Source organism: Berghia stephanieae, unplaced genomic scaffold (assembly GCF_034508935.2).
Source record: "Berghia stephanieae isolate SIO BIC M18660-M18661 unplaced genomic scaffold, UCSD_Bste_1.3 scaffold54, whole genome shotgun sequence".
NCBI lineage: Eukaryota > Metazoa > Mollusca > Gastropoda > Nudibranchia > Aeolidiidae > Berghia > Berghia stephanieae.
In genome coordinates, this window is record NW_027626844.1 from 2,411 (window position 1) to 22,500 (window position 20,090).

General features: G+C 42.7%; 1 long non-coding RNA gene across 1 annotated transcript in view; it reads left to right on the forward strand.

The window, feature by feature from the left end:
* Positions 1-2,207: 2,207 nt before the first annotated feature.
* Positions 2,208-20,090, forward strand: part of LOC144962020 (uncharacterized) — a 34,805-nt gene continuing 16,922 nt past the window's right edge. Inside the window, exon 1 of the long non-coding RNA XR_013643345.1 lies at positions 2,208-2,299. This is a non-coding gene — a long non-coding RNA (uncharacterized LOC144962020). The remainder of the gene's footprint in view (positions 2,300-20,090) is intronic.

Here is a 20,090-nt window from a genome sequence, read left to right on the forward strand (position 1 = left end):
ATAGTTGAGTTCTTGGGGGGGGGGGGGGGGATAGGCTCTCTACTCACATTCTCTCTCCGTACTCAGATGTAAAATGAATACCTGGCAGGTTAACAGACAGCAATGTCTCTGTAGGAAAAATAAAATTCACTATCGCCTAACAGGCGTCATCATGCCTCCTCCTACATGTAAAGTACAGCTGTTGTCTGAGTACCCATTGTAAAACGCTTTCAGCACGTCTAGTGAATATTTCCATCAACAACAAAAAATAAGTAAAATCAATAATAAAGCAAAGCATATAATAATGATAATAATAATGATAATATTAATAATAATAATAATAATAATAATAATAATAATAATAATAATAATAATAATAATAATAATAATAATAATAATAATAATAATAATAATCTCAAGGTTACACCCCGTGGTCGAGATGACCTTGAAAATGTGACAACAATTTGTTTATCTGGTTGATTATGTCATGTGGAAACCAACATTTTTATGCATTATTGGCAAAAGCTGCCAACATTGGAACACTCAAATTCGTTATCAAGTCGATAATAACTGTGAAGAAGAGCAGAGTGACCTAGATATAAAGCCGTTTGGAAATGTTATATCATGAGTTTCGATAAGATCGTTTGTTGTGGTCTCGTTACGATATAATAATAATAATAATAATAATAATAATAATAATAATAATAATAATAATAATAATAATAATAATAATAATAATAATAATAATAATAATAATAATAATAATAATAATAATAATAATAATAATAATGTCACACACAGTTTGGAGAACTTGACAATCTATCTCTACATCCTGGTTTCTTCGTCTTATAATTTAGGCTTTATCATGTTGAATGACCCTTCACTTTTACGTGTCATTGAACCCTTTATAGGAGGAAAGCAAAACAACATTTTTTTTTGTACCCTTTTTATTTTTTGATTTATTAAAATTTATTTATTTAATTCGACAAAATGAAAGAGACAGACGCATTTTAGTTGACGATAATTTGGGGCAATTGAGGTTAAGATTGAATTAATGGACCTGTTCTTGGAAACAAGATATAACTAAGGATAGATATATTGTAACTCGAGATAAGCTGTTTGTTATGAGTTACGGTTCTTGAATCAAGTTCTAAAAGCCATACGGGTCATTAATAAATAAAAATTAAAAAATAAAATAATAAATAAAATTCCCTTTATTCATCCCCTGGGGAAATTTGTCTTTAGGGTATATTCCAAGGGAAGACTGGATGGAATAACCCAGGCGTCAGCCGCAGAGCAGCGCCACAAATTGAGCTAGGGCGAGGTGACTTGCTCAAGGCCACGCAACGCAGTGACGGGTGATCGAACTCGGTACCTTTCGGGTACGAAGCAAAGACCTTACCTCTGAGCCACGCTGGCCCATTAAGCCGTGGTTGCGGCTATGTGGTCTTGTGGTATGACACTCGCTTTCGAATCGGAAGGTCCTGAGTTGGAGCCTCGCTCGGCGCTTAGTTGAGTCCTTGGAAAAGGCTCTTTACTCATATTCTCTCACCGTACTCAGGTGTAAAACGAGTACTTGGCCGTAAACAGCGTTGTTTATGTTGGAAAAAAATGTAAGGTCGCCTAACAGGCGTCATGTCTTGTTCTATATGTTACGTGTTTCTGTTGGTCAAGGATCTCTTGTAAAACGCTTTAAGCACGTTTAGTGGATATTGCGCTATATAAAAGCTCAATTTTGAAAAATGTTTGAAGCCGCAGTTGGTGTGAGATGAAGTAGTACATATCTCTCTCTCTCTCTCTCTCTCTCTCTCTCTCTCTCTCTCTCTCTCTCTCTCTCTCTCTCCCTCTCTCTCTCTCTCTCTCTCTCTCTCTCTCTCTCTCTGTGTGTGTGTGTGTGTGTGTGTGTGTGTGTTGGTTGCAAAAAATGTTTGTATTGTTTTGATAACATCGCGTTGGCCCTGGGTGTAGTAAACAAAGTCTCACATGTAGCAGACAATCGGAAAGAAAGAACAGAGTGACCCAGGGTAAAAAATACCACAAGAACTAGCTTTAAAATGTAATCAATATCAATATCAGAATGAGAAGATAAAAAAACTCTGGGTTTTTCCCAAAGAAGCCATTCAACCATGAAATTTGGCTCAAAGGACAATCGACGTAAAATAACGATCGATATTTTTGTTTTCTATATTGAACTTTTAAAAAGAGCAATATCTATTTAACGTACTCAAAGCGCTATAAAAGGGGTCCCCAGCCAACAGATACCCTTAAGAACGAGACGATATTGCAATTTTTGTCCCGATAAAGACATCGCTGTTAACGGGTAGGTACTCATTTTACATCTGAGTACAATTTGTGTCCGGACAAAGACATCGCTGTTAACGGGTAGGTACTCATTTTACATCTGAGTACAATTTGTGTGCGGACAAAGACATCGCTGTTAACGGGTAGGTACTCATTTTACATCTGAGTACAATTTGTGTGCGGACAAAGACATCGCTGTTAACGGGTAGGTACTCATTTTAGACCCCAGGGCCAATGGGCGAAACACTCCCTCCCCTGGGGATTTTATGAGACCAATTTTTAAAGTAAATATAATGTGTGGGCTTTCCATTTCTGGCCGGCTGCCAAAAAAAAAAGTGTCATCTTCACAGAGTTATTGCCCTTGAAAGGTCATCAAGTGCGTTAAAATGAGCTTGCCACTGCCAAACTTTGAACTGCCATAGCTTCCTTAGTTTTCATCACACATGTCACAAATTTGGATTGCACTGATGTATATAGACTATATTAGATAAATAATAACTAAATTCAAGGTTCAGAGTATTTAGTATGTGTGAACTTCAAGGATGAATTTTAAAATATTCAAATTTTCAAAAAAGTTTCACAGACACTGTGATATAACTTTAGAGCATTACATATTTCTATATACATCAAAGAGAAAGTGTTATAGCCTGTGTATAGTTAGACCTAAATCTAAAATTTCGTAAATTTTTATTCACTAGTTTTGAAGATATTGGATATTTTGTGATTGTACTGTTGACAGAGCAGTTATTCCCCTTGGTGGATTAGAGAAAGGTTTATAGCAAAATGAAAGCAGTTTATTGTAATATGACAGGAGAAATTTGGTACTTAGGGATCATTTTTTAATTACATCAGCCCAATGAGAGATGGGGAGGGGGAGGGGGGGGGGGGGGGTCACATCTAGTCTGACTCTGGTTTGGGGGGGGGGGGGTCCGATAAGCATGATGCTCACTCACTTTTAGGGTAGGGTCCAGGTAAACACTGAAATCAGCTTTTCAGTGTCAGCTTTGCTGAAATAACTATTTTAAAAATAAGGGTTTGCAGTTCTTGTCATAGAAAAATATTATAATGCGAATTATTAGATTCACCATTGGTACTTATGAAAGGAAAAAAGTAACACTAAACTGGTGATGTCTATAATGTACCCTATCATTCAATTTGTCTTTCTGTGAGAACAAAGTTGTGTTGACATGAAATATTAAAATTCTGCTTTGTGTTCCACTGTTTTCATTCATGTGTCCCTTCCCATATTTTTCTATAGTTTCGGTTTCAGGTTAGTCTTTGTTTGTTTATTGGCCTTTTTAGGGCGCTAGCACTTCAAATAGGTTATATCAATATCAGCGCCCAAATGTACGTTTAGTCAGAGAGACCAAAATAGTATATCCTCTTCAACACCCAAAAGAAAACAACATGCTTCAATTATTTTTTTTAAACCTATGACTAATGAGGGTTAGTCTTTGTGCTTGCCTATTGCCTGTTTTCATATTATAACTGATGAAAGCTGACATCATATAAGTACGTCCATAAGTAAGTCCATAAAGCCTGCTACATGTATTAAGATAACATCAACTAAGATGAAAAGCATCATATTGTTGGTTTTCTTTTAATGATAGAATGCTTAATAGATGGGAAAATATGAAAGATGCTGATATCTATAGTATACCCTATCATTCGATTTGTCTTTCTATGACAACAAAGTTGTGTTGACATGAAAATTCTACTTTGTGTTTCACTGTTTACATTCATGTGTCCCTTTCCATATGTTTCCTTTTCCGTGTGCCTGCCCTTAGACATGACCTAAGATAAGAACTCTTTCTGTATGCCTCACACAAAATTAAATAATTCATCATTGATTAGTTGTCTTACTAGACTAGCCAGCTCTTTTTATAAAATTTGATTTCAAAATGGCTAGCGAGTACAGTAATCCTCCCCATTGTTAGAGTGTCGATTGTTCCTAGCCCTTTTCTTTCTTTTTTTATAAATTTCAGAATGAAATAATATGACAAAATAAATTGACATTATAATCTCACATCAATATATTAACTCATCAACTTGATTGTGTAATGGCTTCCGAAGAGCCTGTTTCTTTGAAAAAAGATAGACATAAGCGACCAAAGACAGTGAAGAAAACCTGTGTTATTCATTATCCCAATTTAGCAAATCACAGTTTCCTAAAAACTTTTACAGAGGAGGCATGGGAAAATGTTCAAAAAGTTAAGATAATTCGACTTGAGAGTGATGACATCAATGAAAGATGTGCACACATCTGTGACAATCTTCCAGATCATCCAGGTCAAGAACATGGCTTCCATCGTCCTTGTTTGAAAAGTTTCACTAGCCTGAAATATGTACGGCTTGAAAAGAAAAGAAAACTGGAATCCAACAGTAATGAAGATAATAGTCTTAAAAGAAGATGTGTTGAATCACTGACAGGACCTTGTTTTCCAGATGAATGTATCATTTGTCAGCGAAAAGAGAAATATGTAAACAGAAGAAAAGATAAGCTTGTAAAGTGTCAAACAGAGTCTTCAAAATCTTCCATATGTGAAGCTGCCCATTTCAGAGGAGATAGCCGCTTGATAGGGTTGACAGAAAAATATTGTCTGATATCACGTGAAGCAAAGTACCATGAAAGCTGCAGGAAGAAATTGACTCAAAAAGATGCTCGTCATAGTAAAATAAGTTCCAACAAAACAAAAACATTGAAAATTACAGCACAAAGAGATATGTTTGGCCAGTTGCTCATGTTAAGCCAGTGTCATAACATTAATCTTTGTAAAGTGATATGCTATCCACTAAGCCCAGTTCCGTGGGCTTTAGCAACAAGTGATGGATCTTTCTTGAAGACTAACAAAGCTACACTTATGAATAGAATGGAGAAATATGAAATTGCTGACTCAAGAATGAATTTCCTGAAAAGCATCTACATTGTTGATGGCAATGCAGTTCTCCAAGCATTGGTTTCATTACCAGAAACATTTGGTGAACTGGCTCTGAAACTGTTCAGCACACTCCCAAAGTCTACAGACCTTCATTTCATTACAGACAGATACCTCGAGGATTCAATAAAAGCAACAGAAAGATCTCGAAGGGGTGATTCTTCAAATAACACTTTTCTTATTGGAGGACCGTTAACAAAAGTGCCAAGCGACTGGAAGCTAATTTTACAAGAATGGGAGTCAGACAAATACGCATCAAAACTCCAAGGCAGAAACATTTTCTTTGCGATCGAAAACACATGTGTACAGCTGAGCAGTGAGAATGGAATAACCACAGACTCTAGACCAATGCCTGAGCTGGATTGCAGTCAAGAAGAAGCTGATACCAAAATTATTGTTCACTGTACATATACAGCTCAACATTCAAGGAAGAAATTGTAGTAAGATCACCAGATACTGATGTCTTTTTGTTGCTTTTGGCATTTGCAAAGAAAATTGAAGTCCCTTTACTTTTTGACACAGGTTCAGGGGAAAACAGAAGGTTTCTCAACATCACAAACCTTTCTAGCAAATTATCACCAGAAATATGTGACGCTATGTTGGGATTTCACAGTTTCACAGGTTGTGACACTACCAGCTGCTTTGCTGGAAAAGGAAAAGTACGTCCATTTGCCCTATTGACAAAACACCAAGATTTCACACACTTATTTTCTGAATTGTGAAATCAAGAAGTGCTACATCAAGATGTTTTATCAAAGCTTGAAAAGTTTGTGTGTCAAATGTATGGAGACAGCAGAGCAAATGACGTCAACAAACTAAGAGCTGATACGGTGAGAAAAAGATTCACCCCTGGAGATGACAGACCCCTCTCCCACTGTAAAGGCATTGATTTGTCCCAGCTCCCTCCCTGTAAGAAAGGTCTACAGATGCATAACAAGAGAGCAAACTTTCAAGCAATGGTTTGGAAGCAAGCAGCATCAAACTTCCCTGAAATTCCAAAACCCGAGGAAAACGGTTGGAAAAGGACATCTTCTGGTAGTCTAGTGAGCGACTGGTTTGGAGATGATGACATTATACCAAAAGAACTAGTTAACATTATTGTTGATGAACAGCAACCTAAAGAAGATGACATTGAGGAAGAGGATGGTGAAGAGGAATGGTCTTCTGAATCAGAGGATGATTTTTCAGACTGTGACCAATGGGTGGATGATGAACTGTTAAGAAAATTGAGTATGTTCCATACCTCTCAAACCATAACAGAAATATATATATATATATATATATATATATATATATATATATATATATATATATATATAATGTGTGAATTTGGTGAGAGTGTGTGTCACAATTATAATATAAATGTATTTCAAGGACACCTATTCTCAGTAGTTCACATTCTCATCCTAAAATGCTATAATATGTATTTCGAGAAAATGATGTTTTTGTTTATTAATTTTCTATTTGTCATTAGTAAAGATAGTTTGTATGTATTTCAAAATGACCCTCAAATAATCAGTTTCAAACATAATATTTAGTTATATTAAATTAGACATGTTTTAAAATACAAAAATGCATTTTATGAATTTTTAGAAATGTTTGCACCGAATGACCTTTCAGGGGCAATAACTCTGTAAAGATGACACTATTTTTTTGGCAGCCGGCCATAAACGGATAGCTTAGATGTTATACTACTATATGTCATAAAATCCCCAGGGGGGGGGGGGGGGAGTGGGGGTCCCGGTAGCCCTTAGTCTATTTTACATCTGAGTACAATTTGTGTCCGGACAAAGACATCGCTGTTAACGGGTAGGTACTCATTTTACATCTGAATACAGTGAGAGAATGTGACTAAAGAGTCTTTTCCAAGGATTCAACTTGACCACATAGCTTCTTGCTTGAAATGACTCTCACCGGGGGCAGCGTGGCTCAGTGGTACGGTCTTTGCTTCGTACCCGAAAGGTACCGAGTTCGATCAACCGCCCGCTGCGATGTGTGGCCTTGAGTAAGTCATCTCGTCCCAACTCAATTTGCGGCGCTGCATTGCGGCTGACGCCTGGGTTATTCCAGTCAGAAGTTTCCTCTATGGGATGAAAAAAGGAAATGTTCTTTTCTTTTCTTTTATATCTTGGGGCGGGGGGGGGGGGGGGAAGATCAAAAGATCAAACACGGGAGCTCGCCAGGCCTATGGTGTCGGATTATCCCGGTTTATATAGCGTGAAAAGGACAATAGCAATTGCTTGCTATCCTTCGGATGCGACGCTAGTCTATCCCAAAGTACTTTCCGCCAAATCGAACAGACTCAGCTACCCCCCCTTTCACTGATGGGGTGGACAGGGGGGGGGGGGGGGGAGGGGCAGGAAAAAAATATATTTCTCGACTGCATCTTGGATCGATCTTGGTCCGTTTGCGTGCGAAACGAGTGCTCTGTTAACCCTCTCCTCGCGTGCCAAACGAGTGCTCTGTTAACCCTCTCCTCGCGTGCGAAACGAGTGCTCTGTTAACCCTCTCCTCGCGTCCGAAACGAGTGCTCTGTTAACCCTCTCCTCGCGTGCGAAACGAGTGCTCTGTTAACCCTCTCCTCGCGTGCGAAACGAGTGCTCTGTTAACCCTCTCCTCGCGTGCGAAACAAGTGCTCTGTTAACCCTCTCCTCGCGTGCGAAACGAGTGCTCTGTTAACCCTCTCCTCACGTGCGAAACGAGTGCTCTGTTAACCCTCTCCTCGCGTGCGAAACGAGTGCTCTGTTAACCCTCTCCTCGCGTGCGAATCGAGTGCTCTGTTAACCCTCTCCTCGCGTGCGAAACGAGTGCTCTGTTAACCCTCTCCTCGCGTGCGAAACGAGTGCTCTGTTAACCCTCTCCTCGCGTGCGAAACGAGTGCTCTGTTAACCCTCTCCTCACCAGCTATTTTCAGGATTTTCCCCAAAACTTCACACCCAACAAACACAAAAATTGATTATTTATCACTCAAACACAATAGCAATAAAGCTCTTGCGATAAATTATTTCTTTAGCAAAACATGCTCTACAACACACTGTGTTCATTTTCTTTAAATTTTTATGATGTACGAGTACAAAAGAAATTTGAATAAGACAAATGTTGGTTGTATCGTAACGAATGTCACGATTTTCCTATAGTTGTTATGGAGAGGGTTAATAAATAACCGAATCTTGTGCAAGGGAGAGAATCAATAAAATCAATACAAAAGACAGACAGGAAGTGTGAGCGTTGCAATGGCCGTCGTTACTCATGGTGATAAACAAACATGGTTGCCAAGTAACTAGACACGGTCGAATGAAACCAAAACAAACAAACGGCCATGTTTCTTGTTTTGTTTTTGTTTTTGTTTTTTGTTTTGTTTTTTGTCTATTAGTTTGTGAGGAAACAAAGAGGAGGATCAAGTAGGGGGGGGGGGGAGGGTGGTGGGAAATTTTTAAAAAATAAATTAAAATTGAGCTTTATACAGGGCAATATCCACTAAACGTGCTCAAAGCGCTTTACAAGGGGTCCCTGGTCAACAGCAACATTTAACATGTAGGACGGGACATAACGCCTGTTAGGCGATAATACAATTTTTCGGCCAAAGACAACGCTGTTAACGGCCAGGTACACATTTTACACCTGAGTACGGTGAAAGAATGTGAGTAAAGAGACTTTTCCAAGGACTCAACTATGCGCCGAGCGCGAGGCTCGAACCCAGGACCTTCCAATCAGAAAGCGAGTGTCATACCACTAGACCACATAGCCGAAATGACGTTATAGCCTATAGGTAAAATATTCTTATAACTAATCGCCTCAAAATCGATGGGGCCTGAAAAAAATAGGGAATGAGATTAGCGGAAGAGTAGTGTCCCTTGATTGGACGTCACCCATAGTCTGTGACGTCACCGGCGGAAAAGTTATTAAAGAGAGAACGTCATGTTGGTTGTGCGCATGCGTCTCTCGTCCTCGCTTCCGCGCACAACCAACATGACGATCTCTCTCTAATAACTTTTCCGCCGGTGACGTCACAGACTATGGGTGACGTCCAATCAAGGGACGCTACTCTTCCGCTAATCTCATTCCCTATAGATCTCATGTGGAAGTGAAAAAGGAGTTTTTGTTGTTGTTGTCCTTATAAAGCCTTGATATGAGTATTGATAATTGTTTCATATCACAATTCTATTGAAAAATCGTATCTTATCTTTTATATTGTGCGGCTATGTGGTTTTGTGGTATGACACTTTCATTCGGATCTGAATGTCCTAGGTTCCTAGGCGCATAGTTGAGTTCTTGGAAAAGACTCTTTACTCACATTTTCTCACCGTACTCAAGTGTAAAATGAGTTCCTGGCCGTTGACAGCGTTGCCTCTGTCGGGAAAAAAATGTAATGTCGCCTAACAGGCGTCATGTCTCGTTCTATACTACTACTACTACTACTACTACTACTACTACTACTACTACTACTACTACTACTATACTACTACTACTACTACTACTACTACTACTACTACTACTACTACTACTACTACTACTACTACTACTACTACTACTACTACTACTACTACTACTACTACTACTACAACCACAACCACATCGTCATCACTACCACTCTACTGCAACCACAATTCCACATCATCATCAATACCACTACTACTACTACAACCACCAGCATCGGATCATCACTACCACTACTACTACAATCACTACCACTACTACTACGTCATCACTACCACTACTACTACATCCACCACCACATCATCATCACTACCACTACTACTACATCCACCACCACCACATCATCATTACCACCAGGGCTGGCGGAGTCGGTTATTTTTAAACCGACTCCGACTCCGACTCCGACTCCAGCCTTGAAACCGACTCCGACTCCGACTCCGACTCCTCAAGCATAGTATTTGTTATGTACCAACTGCAGTACATAAAATAACTGACAGGGAAGACGCTCCTTGGTTGCCAATCATCAAGTAATTGTTTATTTGCACGTAGGTGGTGACAGTGCAGGCCGTCGCAACTTCTTCCAGGTCTTTTCCGAAATGATGCTGTCTCTGGAACCAGTGTCAACCTCGAAAACGACTGACACATCGTTCAAGTAGCAGGTCTTCCACAAAGGTCGGGCCGCATTCCAATTGACCTTTGTCACCGTCTTTACTCGTTGATGTTGACTTCTCTTCCGACAGGCAGACTTTATGTGGCCCTTAATGCCGCAGTGGTGGCAAAGGGCTTCCTTGAATCGGCAGGCATCACTCGAGTGGTTCCCGAGGCACCGGTAGCATCGGGTTTTCTGGTTCCTGTTCTCCGTTGATTTTGATTGGCTGTTGATCTTTGGAGACGGTTTGTTATTCGCCGTTGGTAGTTTACGAGCCGGATTACGATTGGGCTGGAACTTAAACACATCGGCATTTGATGTGCCGACCGTCTCTCTGGCAACTTTTCTAGCCTCCTCCACTTCTGCGGCGATCTGAATGGCTCGATTGAACGTCAGCTCGTCGTCCTTTACTTTAAACAAGGCTTTGACGATAGCCTCGCTGTTGATCGAGCAAACGAATCGAGTCCTCATTGCCTCGTCCAACGGGTCCTTGATCGAGGCAAAATCACATGTAGCTGCCTCTTGCCGAATTCTCGCAGCTAACTCGTGGACAGTCTCTCCTGGCTTCCTTTCTGTTCGTGTCCAGAATTTGTAACGCTCCCGAACAAGGAATCTTTTGGGGTTGAAATGGTCAACCATGTGCTGCTCGATCTCATCCATCGATAATTCGTTGACGTCCTTGGGAGGAACGCTCTGTGAAGCCAGGTTTGCCAGCAGCTTGAAGATGGCAAACGATTGGTTGGTGAGAAAAATCTCCGCAATCCTGTCCGATGGAATGGAGTTGGCCTTTACGAACGTCTGGAAACGTGACCAATAGTCCGTCCACAGCTCTGCGTTTGAATCAAACTCGCAGAACCTGGTGTTGGTCACTGACGACTTGGGTCGATCCATCACCAAGGCCATTAACGTTTCCATCTGTTGACGCTGCATCTCCATCTGCTGTTGTTGTTGGGCCATCTGATCACGCAATAGCCCAATCAGCTCCTCGTTGGTCCATGCTGCTCGTGTAGTCATGACGATACGTCCGAAGCAGCCAATGAACGATCAGCAGGCCGATACGTCGCTGCAAATAAGTTCGACTCCGCTGGTAATCCTTGCTGTCAAGACAAGTAGGTCAACGTTTGACCCGACAGTTCCTCCTCGCACGTCCGACACGGCAAGGCAGGCTTATCCTGATGAAAACGTCCAAAACAGCCAATGGACGGTCAGTAGGCTGATACGTCCGACTCCGTTAGTTGGTTTTCCGTGCTGTCCGATACAGCAAGAAGTACGTCACCCGTCCGACACGGCAGGTACTCCTCCGCAGGTCTGTCACGACAGGCAATCACGTCCTGATGATTCTTCCACGTCTGTCACGACAGGCAATCACGTCCTGATGATTCTTCCACGTCTGTCACTGTCACGACTGACAGTCACGTCCTGATGATTCTTCCACGTCTGTCACGACTAACAGTCACGTCCTGATGATTCTTCCACGTCTGTCACGACTGACAGTCACGTCCTGATGATTCTTCCACGTCTGACAGTCACGTCCTGATGATTCTTCCACGTCTGTCACGACTGACAGTCACGTCCTGATGATTCTTCCAAAGCAGCCAATGGACGGTCTTCCCTCTCAGCAAGTCGAAACGTCGCTGTACATACACGTCCGACTCCGCTGGTAAGTTGTCCTTGCTGTCCGATACAGCAAGATAAGTAGGTCACGGCAGCTTCTCCTCGTACGTCTGGCACGGCAGAGCAGTCACGTCCTCTCCCTCGCTCGTCTGGCACGGCAAGGCAGGCAGGTCCCCCTCACTCGTCTGGCACGGCAAGGCAGGCAGGTCCCCCTCACTCGTCTGGCACGGCAGGGCAGGCAGGTCCCCCTCGCTCGTCTGGCACGGCAAGGCAGGTAGGTCCCCCTCGCTCGTCTGGCACGGCAAGGCAGGCAGGTCCCCCTCGCTCGTCTGGAACGACACGGCAGGCTGGTCAAGGTGGGCGGACAGTCCCCCTCACACGTTCCTCCTTCGTGCGGAGGCAGACCAGGGCAAGGCTCGTCCTTCTTCGTCCGGAGGTAGGGCAGGGCAAGGCTCGTCCTTCTTCGTCCGGAGGCAGACCAGGGCAAGGCTCGTCCTTCTTCGCCCGGAGGTAGGGCAGGGCTCGTCCTTCTTCGTCCGGAGGCAGACCAGGGCAAGGCTCGTCCTTCTTCGTCCGGAGGTAGGGCAGGGCAGGGCAGGGCTCGTCCTTCTTCGTCCGGAGGCAGGGCAGGCAGTCCCCTTCGTGGGTTGGCAGTCCTTAAAAGGACTGTGATTTCATGTGACCCACAGCTGGAATCCTCGTCGCCACTGTTAGAAGCGTCTACCGTTTGGAATTAAGTCGGCTCCTGGTTACTTCCAATAGATTGTTGACAGATTAATCCAAGATCTGCCGGGCGTTGCTGCTTACTTGGACGACATACTCGTCAGTGGAGACAACGCTGAACAGCATCTACGTAACCTTAGAGGCCTATTTCAACGTCTGCAAGACTCGGGCCTTCGATGCAAACTCGAGAAATGTGCCTTTGCCCAACCACGGGTGGAATACCTTGGACACTACTTGTCTAGAGATGGCGTCTCGAAAGGTCCAAAAGCAGATGCCATTCAAAACATGCCAGCTCCAAAGAATGTTTCCAACCTCAGATCTTTCCTTGGGCAAGTGCAATTTTACAGCAAGTTCTTGCCCAATATCTCTACAACACTAGAGCCGCTATATCGTCTGACGAAGAAAGACGTGAGATGGAAATGGGGACCGGAAGAACAGTCAGCCTTCCGGAAGATCAAGGAAATGCTTCAATCTGATACCGTACTTGCACATTTCGACCCATCGTTGGAAGTTGGAATCTCGTGTGACGCATCAGAAGTTGGCATTGGAGCTGTCCTGTTTCACCGTTACTCCGATGGCAGTGAACGACCTATCGCCAACGCATCGAAGACGATGACCGCCTGTCAGCGGAAATACAGCCAAATACAGAGAGAAGCATTGACCATCATCTTTGCCTTGAGCAAATTTCACCAATTCTTATACGGCCGAAGATTCATTTTGGTGACAGACCACAAGCCGCTGATCTCTCTGTTTGGACCATCAAGCCGATTCCAGCACTGGCAGCAAACAGACTGGCAAGATGGGCACTTACCTTGAGCCAGTACGATTACAAAATCGAGTTCCGGAAGACGTCGGACCACGGAAATGCCGACGCCTTGAGTCGTTTGCCATCAGGACCTGACCAAATATTCGACAAACGAGAGACCGGAGATGATTCGTCAACAATCTGCGCCATTCAGATGGTATCTCCCTCTCACCCTGATGAGCTGACTAAAGAATCCCAGGACGATCCAGTGCTATCGGATGTCTTGAAATACTTGGAAGAAGGATGGCCAAAGAAAATGACACCCAACAAACAAGAGTCCTGGTCAGTTGGGTCGTTCAACAAAATCAAAGACTTCCTAACTTCATCGAATGGTTGCTTGTTCTATGGTGATCGTGTGGTGGTTCCGAAGAAGCTTCAAGAACGCATTCTTCAAATACTACATCTGGGCCATTGTGGAATGCAACAAATGAAACAGCTAGCCAGAACAGTTGTATACTGGCCTGGAATCGACACAGCGATTGTCAACACCACCAGAGGATGCATGTCGTGTGCTGAGAACCAAAACATGCCTCCAAAACAGCCGGTACATCCATGGATTATGCCCGACAAACCATGGGAACGTGTCCATATCGACCATGCCGTGAATTTCAAAGGACACAACTGGCTCGTGATGGTGGATGCATACTCCAAATATCCGTGTGTCCATCAGATGACATCCATCACCACGAAGGCGACAGTTCAAAAGCTGGACGAGGATTTTGCGCATTTTGGCTACCCGCATACCATCGTCACTGATAATGCGCAGTGCTTCTCGTCAGCTGAGTTTGCCAGTTTCTGTGAGAGCCGGGGTATTCAACACCTACAGGGAGCCCCGTATCATCCAGAGACCAACGGTGCAGCTGAGAGACTGGTACAGTCATTTAAAAAGTCGCTAAGGAAGTCCAGCCTCAGTACCAGTGAGGCCTTACACGAGTTCTTGATCCAGTACCGGAGAACTCCCCTGTGCAGTGGCTATAGCCCAAGCGAACTTCTGATTGGTCGACAGATACGAGCGAAGATAGATGTGCTCCTGCCCCACAGCCGTGTAAATCTTCGCTCGTCTAGGAAAACTAAGTTCACAGTGAACAACCAGTGCTATGCCCTGTCTTTTCAGAGGGGGCGTAGGGACAAGTGGGTGCCAGCGATTGTAGCATCAGTGATTGGAAACCGAATGTTCGATGTGAAAATCGTGCCGGATGGTCCTACTTTGAGAAGACACGTCGACCAACTGCGCACACGCCACAGCAGTTAACATGGTGGTTATATTATAATTGTGACAACGAGACTCACGTTCTTGTAACAGATTATTCCAGTGCATGGACTGTCAAATGGACTTGATATAGTGTATGTGATCACCGGACATTTGAAATGGTATTGTTCGTACGGACTTTTAAATGTTAATCGTAACGGCGATCTTCTGGATGTGTAACATAGAATTTCAAATTAACTTTGAAATAGTGTTTTAAGCGGACTGTTACATTATGTGTGTCTATGTTAATATTTTGATGGTTAAACCTTCAGTATCCTTCAGGCTAGAAGGGAGGTGTTATGGTGTATTGTTATTATTGAGTTATTGCCCTTTGCAATAACTTATAATTTACTTCCATGAATAATACACTTAATTACATTTAGTTATTTCTAAATAATGTCACAATTGAATATATTAATAGAATACATTACATTCGTATCATTAGTTAACTACACTTGTGCATTGACGTTATATTACATAACGTATATTTCTGTTTATGTATATTTTTTTGTGACATTATTTAGAAATAACTAAATGTAATTAAGTGTATTATTCATGGAAGTAAATTATTAGTTATTGCAAAGGGCAATAACTCAATAATAACAATACACCATAACAGTATTAATAGGTAATAATATGCAACCAACACTCGCAGCTACTTTTAGCTTTTCCCCAGTATATGTATTATAACAATACAAGCCGCTTCATATTTGAAACTAGGACAAAAAAGGAACTGAAACTAGACAAAAAGGAAACTGAAACTAAGATATGAATAAAACTGTCATTAAGACCAACAAAAAGAGGAAAAGTGAAATTAAGACAATATTGAAACTGAAACCATTTATACTGAAATAACGTCACTTCTTATGGTCTTATGGTTATCCCACTTTCTAATAACCTAACTTTAACATTGAAGAGTCAGCATCCCCACCCCTCCCTCTAGTCAGGTACGGGGTGATTGGCATTGATGCCAACTTAAATGTATAGCACGAGAGCATGAAGGTTGGGGAGGAAAGGGGTTTTCGGAAGCATAGTTCACCTTTAGCTAATACCAATGTAATTTTTTTCAAATTCTATAGGCCTGGATACTATCTATATCTAGTATCTAAAATATTACACATTGAATGATATAAAAATGCGTTGTGTCTTTTTTACTAAACCCGACGAATCCCGACAAAGTTATGGGAAGTAGGTGGCAGTGGGGAGTGAACCTAGAACTCGGGGAAGTGTACACCATTGGGGAGTGAACCTGGGACTGGGTTTCGGCGGGTTTCGTAAAAAAGAACTAGTGCTTTTTTACGAAACCCGCCGAAACCCGACAATATCCAGCAACGTTATGGGAAGTAGACAACTGTGGGGAGTGAGCCCTAGACTCAGGGAAGTGTACACCAGTCTGGAGTGAACCTGAGACTAAGGTTATCGGCCGGTTTCGGCGGGTTTCGTAAAAAAGAATTAGTGCTTTATTACGAAACCCGCCGAAACCCGACAATATCCGGCAAAGTTATGGGAGTTTGGCAACAGTGGGGGGTGATCCTGAGAATCAGGGCGGTGTACACCAGTGGGGAGTGAACCTGGGACTGTGTAAAAAGGATATCAGTGGGAAATAAACCTGGGACTAAAGGGAGATGGATACTATAGAAAGTTGATAGTTGGATATGGGAGTTGAGTACCAGAAGAGAATGAACCTGACACTATAGAAGGTGGGCGCCAGTGGGGAGTGAACCTGGGAATCAGGGAATTGCACACCAGTGGGGAGTTAACCTGTGAATATCTAAAAAAGGATATCAGTGGGAAATAAATCCGGCTTCAACTCCCAATGGTATCCATCTCCCTTTAGTCCCAGATTTATTTCCTACTGATATCCTTTATAAATATTCCCAGGTTAACTCCCCACTGGTGTGCAATTCCCTGAGTCCCAGGTTCACTCTCCACTGGCGCCCACCTCCTATTGTGTCAGGTTCATTCTCCTCTGGTACCATACTTTCGTATTCGGCTTCAACTTTCAATGTTATCCATGTCCCTTTAGTCCAAGGTTTATTTCCCACTGATATCCTGTTTACATAGTCCCAGGTTCACTCCCCACTGGCGCCCACCCCCTATAGTGTCAGGTTCATTCTCCTCTGGTACCAAGCTCTCATATCCGGCTTCAACTTTCAATGGTATCCATCTCCCTTTAGTCCCAGGTTTATTTCCCACTAATATCCTGTTTACATAGTCCCAGGTTCACTCCCCACTGGCGCCCACCTCCTTTAGTGTCAGGTTCATTCTCCTCTGGTACCAAACTCTCATATCCGGCTTCAACTTTCAATGGTATTCATCTCCCTTTAGTCCCAGGTTTATTTCCCACTGATATCCTTTTTACATAGTCCCAGGTTCACTCCCCACTGGCACCCGCCTCCTATAGTGTCAGGTTTCTCTCTCCCCTGGTACCCAACTCCCAAATCCGGCTTCAACTCCCAATGGTATCCATCTCCCTTTAGTCCCAGATTTATTTCCTACTGATATCCTTTTTACATAGTCCCAGGTTCACTCCCCACTGGCGCCCACCCCCTATAGTGTCAGGGTCATTCTCCTCTGGTACCAAGCTCTCATATCCGGCTTCAACTTTCAATGGTATCCATCTCCCTTTAGTCCCAGGTTTATTTCCCACTGATATCCTGTTTACATAGTCCCAGGTTCACTCCCCACTGGCGCCCACCTCCTATAGTGTCAGGTTCATTCTCCTCTGGTACCAAACTCTCATACCCGGCTTCAAATTTCAATGGTATCCATCTCCTTTAGTCCCAGGTTTATTTCCCACTGATATCCTTTTTTACATATTCCCAGGTTAAATCCCCACTGGTGTGTAATTCCCTGAATCCCAGGTTCATTCCCCACTGGCGCCCACCTTCTATAGTGTCAGGTTCATTCTCCTCTGGTACCAAACTCCTATAGTTCGGCTCGGATACCCACAGTTATCCATCTCCTGGTGTGCACTTCCCTGACTCCCAGGATCACCCACCACTGTTGTCTACTTCCCATAACTTTGCCGGATATTGTCGGGTTTCGGCGGGTTTCGTAATAAAGCACTAATTCTTTTTTACGAAACCCGCCGAAACCGGCCAATAACCTTAGTCTCGGGTTCATTCCCGACTGGTTTACACTTCCCTGAGTCTCGGGTTCACTCCCCACAGTTGTCTACTTCCCATAACTTTGCTGGATATGGTCGGGTTTCGGCGGGTTTCGCAAAAAAGCACTAGTTCTTTTTTACGAAACCCGCCGAAACCCGGTCCCAGGTTCACTCCCCAATGGTGCACACTTCCCTGAGTTCTAGGTTCACTCCCCACTGCCACCTACTTCCCATAACTTTGTCGGGATTCGTCGGGTTTCGTCGGGTTTCGGCAGGTTTCGTAAAAAAGACACACCCATAAAAATGCAATGTCTGAAAGTGGTAAGGAGTCGGAGTCGGGACTTCTAAAACCGACTCCGACTCCACCCTCAAACAACCGACTCCTACCGACTCCGACTCCGACTCCGACTCCGACTCGCCAGCCCTGATTACCACTACTACTACATCCACCACCACCACATCATCACTACCACTACAACCACCACGACATCATCATCACTACCACTACTACTACATCCACACCACCACCACATCATCACTACCACTACTACTACAACCATCACCACATCATCACTACCACTACTACTACATCCACCACCACAGCATCATCAATACCACTACTACTACATCCACCACCACCACATCATCACTACCACTACTACTACAACCACCACAACATCATCACTACCACTACTACTACATCCACCATCACATCATCACTACCACCACTACAACCACCACCACCACCACATCATCACTACCACTACTACAACCACCACCACCACATCATCATTACCGCTACTTCTACAACCACCACCACCACCACCACCACCACATCATCACTACCACTACTAATGCAACCACCACCACCACTTCATCAGCACTGCAACTACCACTACCACTACAACCACCACTGCAACAAAAACATCATTACCACTAGTACAACCACCACCACATCATCACCACTACCATTTGTGACCCTCCGTCTCAAAACGGTATTATGTCGGGATGATTCAGACCCCAAAAAGTGAATTTAGAGATAGATTGATGAGAAATTTGACCTTAGAAGATTTTGCAAAGCAAGAAATAGTCTTTATACTCCACCATAACGTACAAAAATTAAACCCAAGTTGGATATTTGTGGCTATGAATTCAATTTCCCTTACCGAGTGAATCCCGACATAATACCGCTTTGATACGGTGGGTCACATTTGTACTATGCGGCGATGGGGGCTCGAACCCGCGACCTTACCGGTACGACAACTCCGCCTGGCCGGGGAGATTGTGACTCTACCGACCTACTCACTTCATTCTTGTCAATATCCACGACACGTGCCCATAGTGCTTTACAGACAAAAAAACAAAACAATAGAAGAATTGTAGAGTGCTTGGAATGCATCCAACCATTCAATGAACTAAAGAAAGCTGCTTAGTCAATTACTTATCTCTGATAAAATAAAATTGTATTTTAGGACTTACCGTTTCTCTTGTAATATCCGATGTATATATCTATAAATAGATTACACAATTTAGTAAATCCTGTTGAAGAGGTTGCTTCACATTCCAAATGCAACGAGTCCACTGGACTTTTATAGTTTCTGATAGCTAACAGCACGTAATCGAACTGATTCTTTCCTCGGGAAAAGCTGCCTCTCCTCCCTTCTCTCTCTCTCTCTCTCTCTCTTTATCTATTGATTTATCTGTCTTTCTGTGTCTCGATCTGTGTGTGTGTGTGTGTGTGTGTGTGTGTGTGTGTTGTTGTTTGGTTTAATGATGTATTTGAATGGGGGGGGGGGGGGTGAAGTGGCCGAGTGGTTAAGGCATTGCACTGTGACCCGGAAGGTCCCGGGTTCGAGCCCCGCTTCGACACTTTCGTTTTTTTTCCTTGAGCAAGATTTGGTCACTGTGACAACATGGGTGATTCCTGTTGACAACAGACATCTTCATTTTTCATGAAGTTATGGTTATATGTATGGGAAAGGTATCCAGAAACTTTTCTAAAATTTCATACTTTTTCAACTTGACTAGCTATAAAAAAATTATTTAGAAGTGAAATTAAGCTTTGATATTTCCCGAAGATGTAAAAAGAAGAGTTGATTTAATTATTTATGACAAGAACTCATTTTTGATTTAAAAATGGACCTTCTAACTAAACTTGGCAATATCTCAGTTCAAACCTTTTCACCACCCGACTAATTATGTCATTCACTGTAACAAATAAATAATTTTTTTTTAAAAGAGCATTTTATAAAAGAAAAAGAAAATTAAAAAAAAAAAAAGAAAAGAAA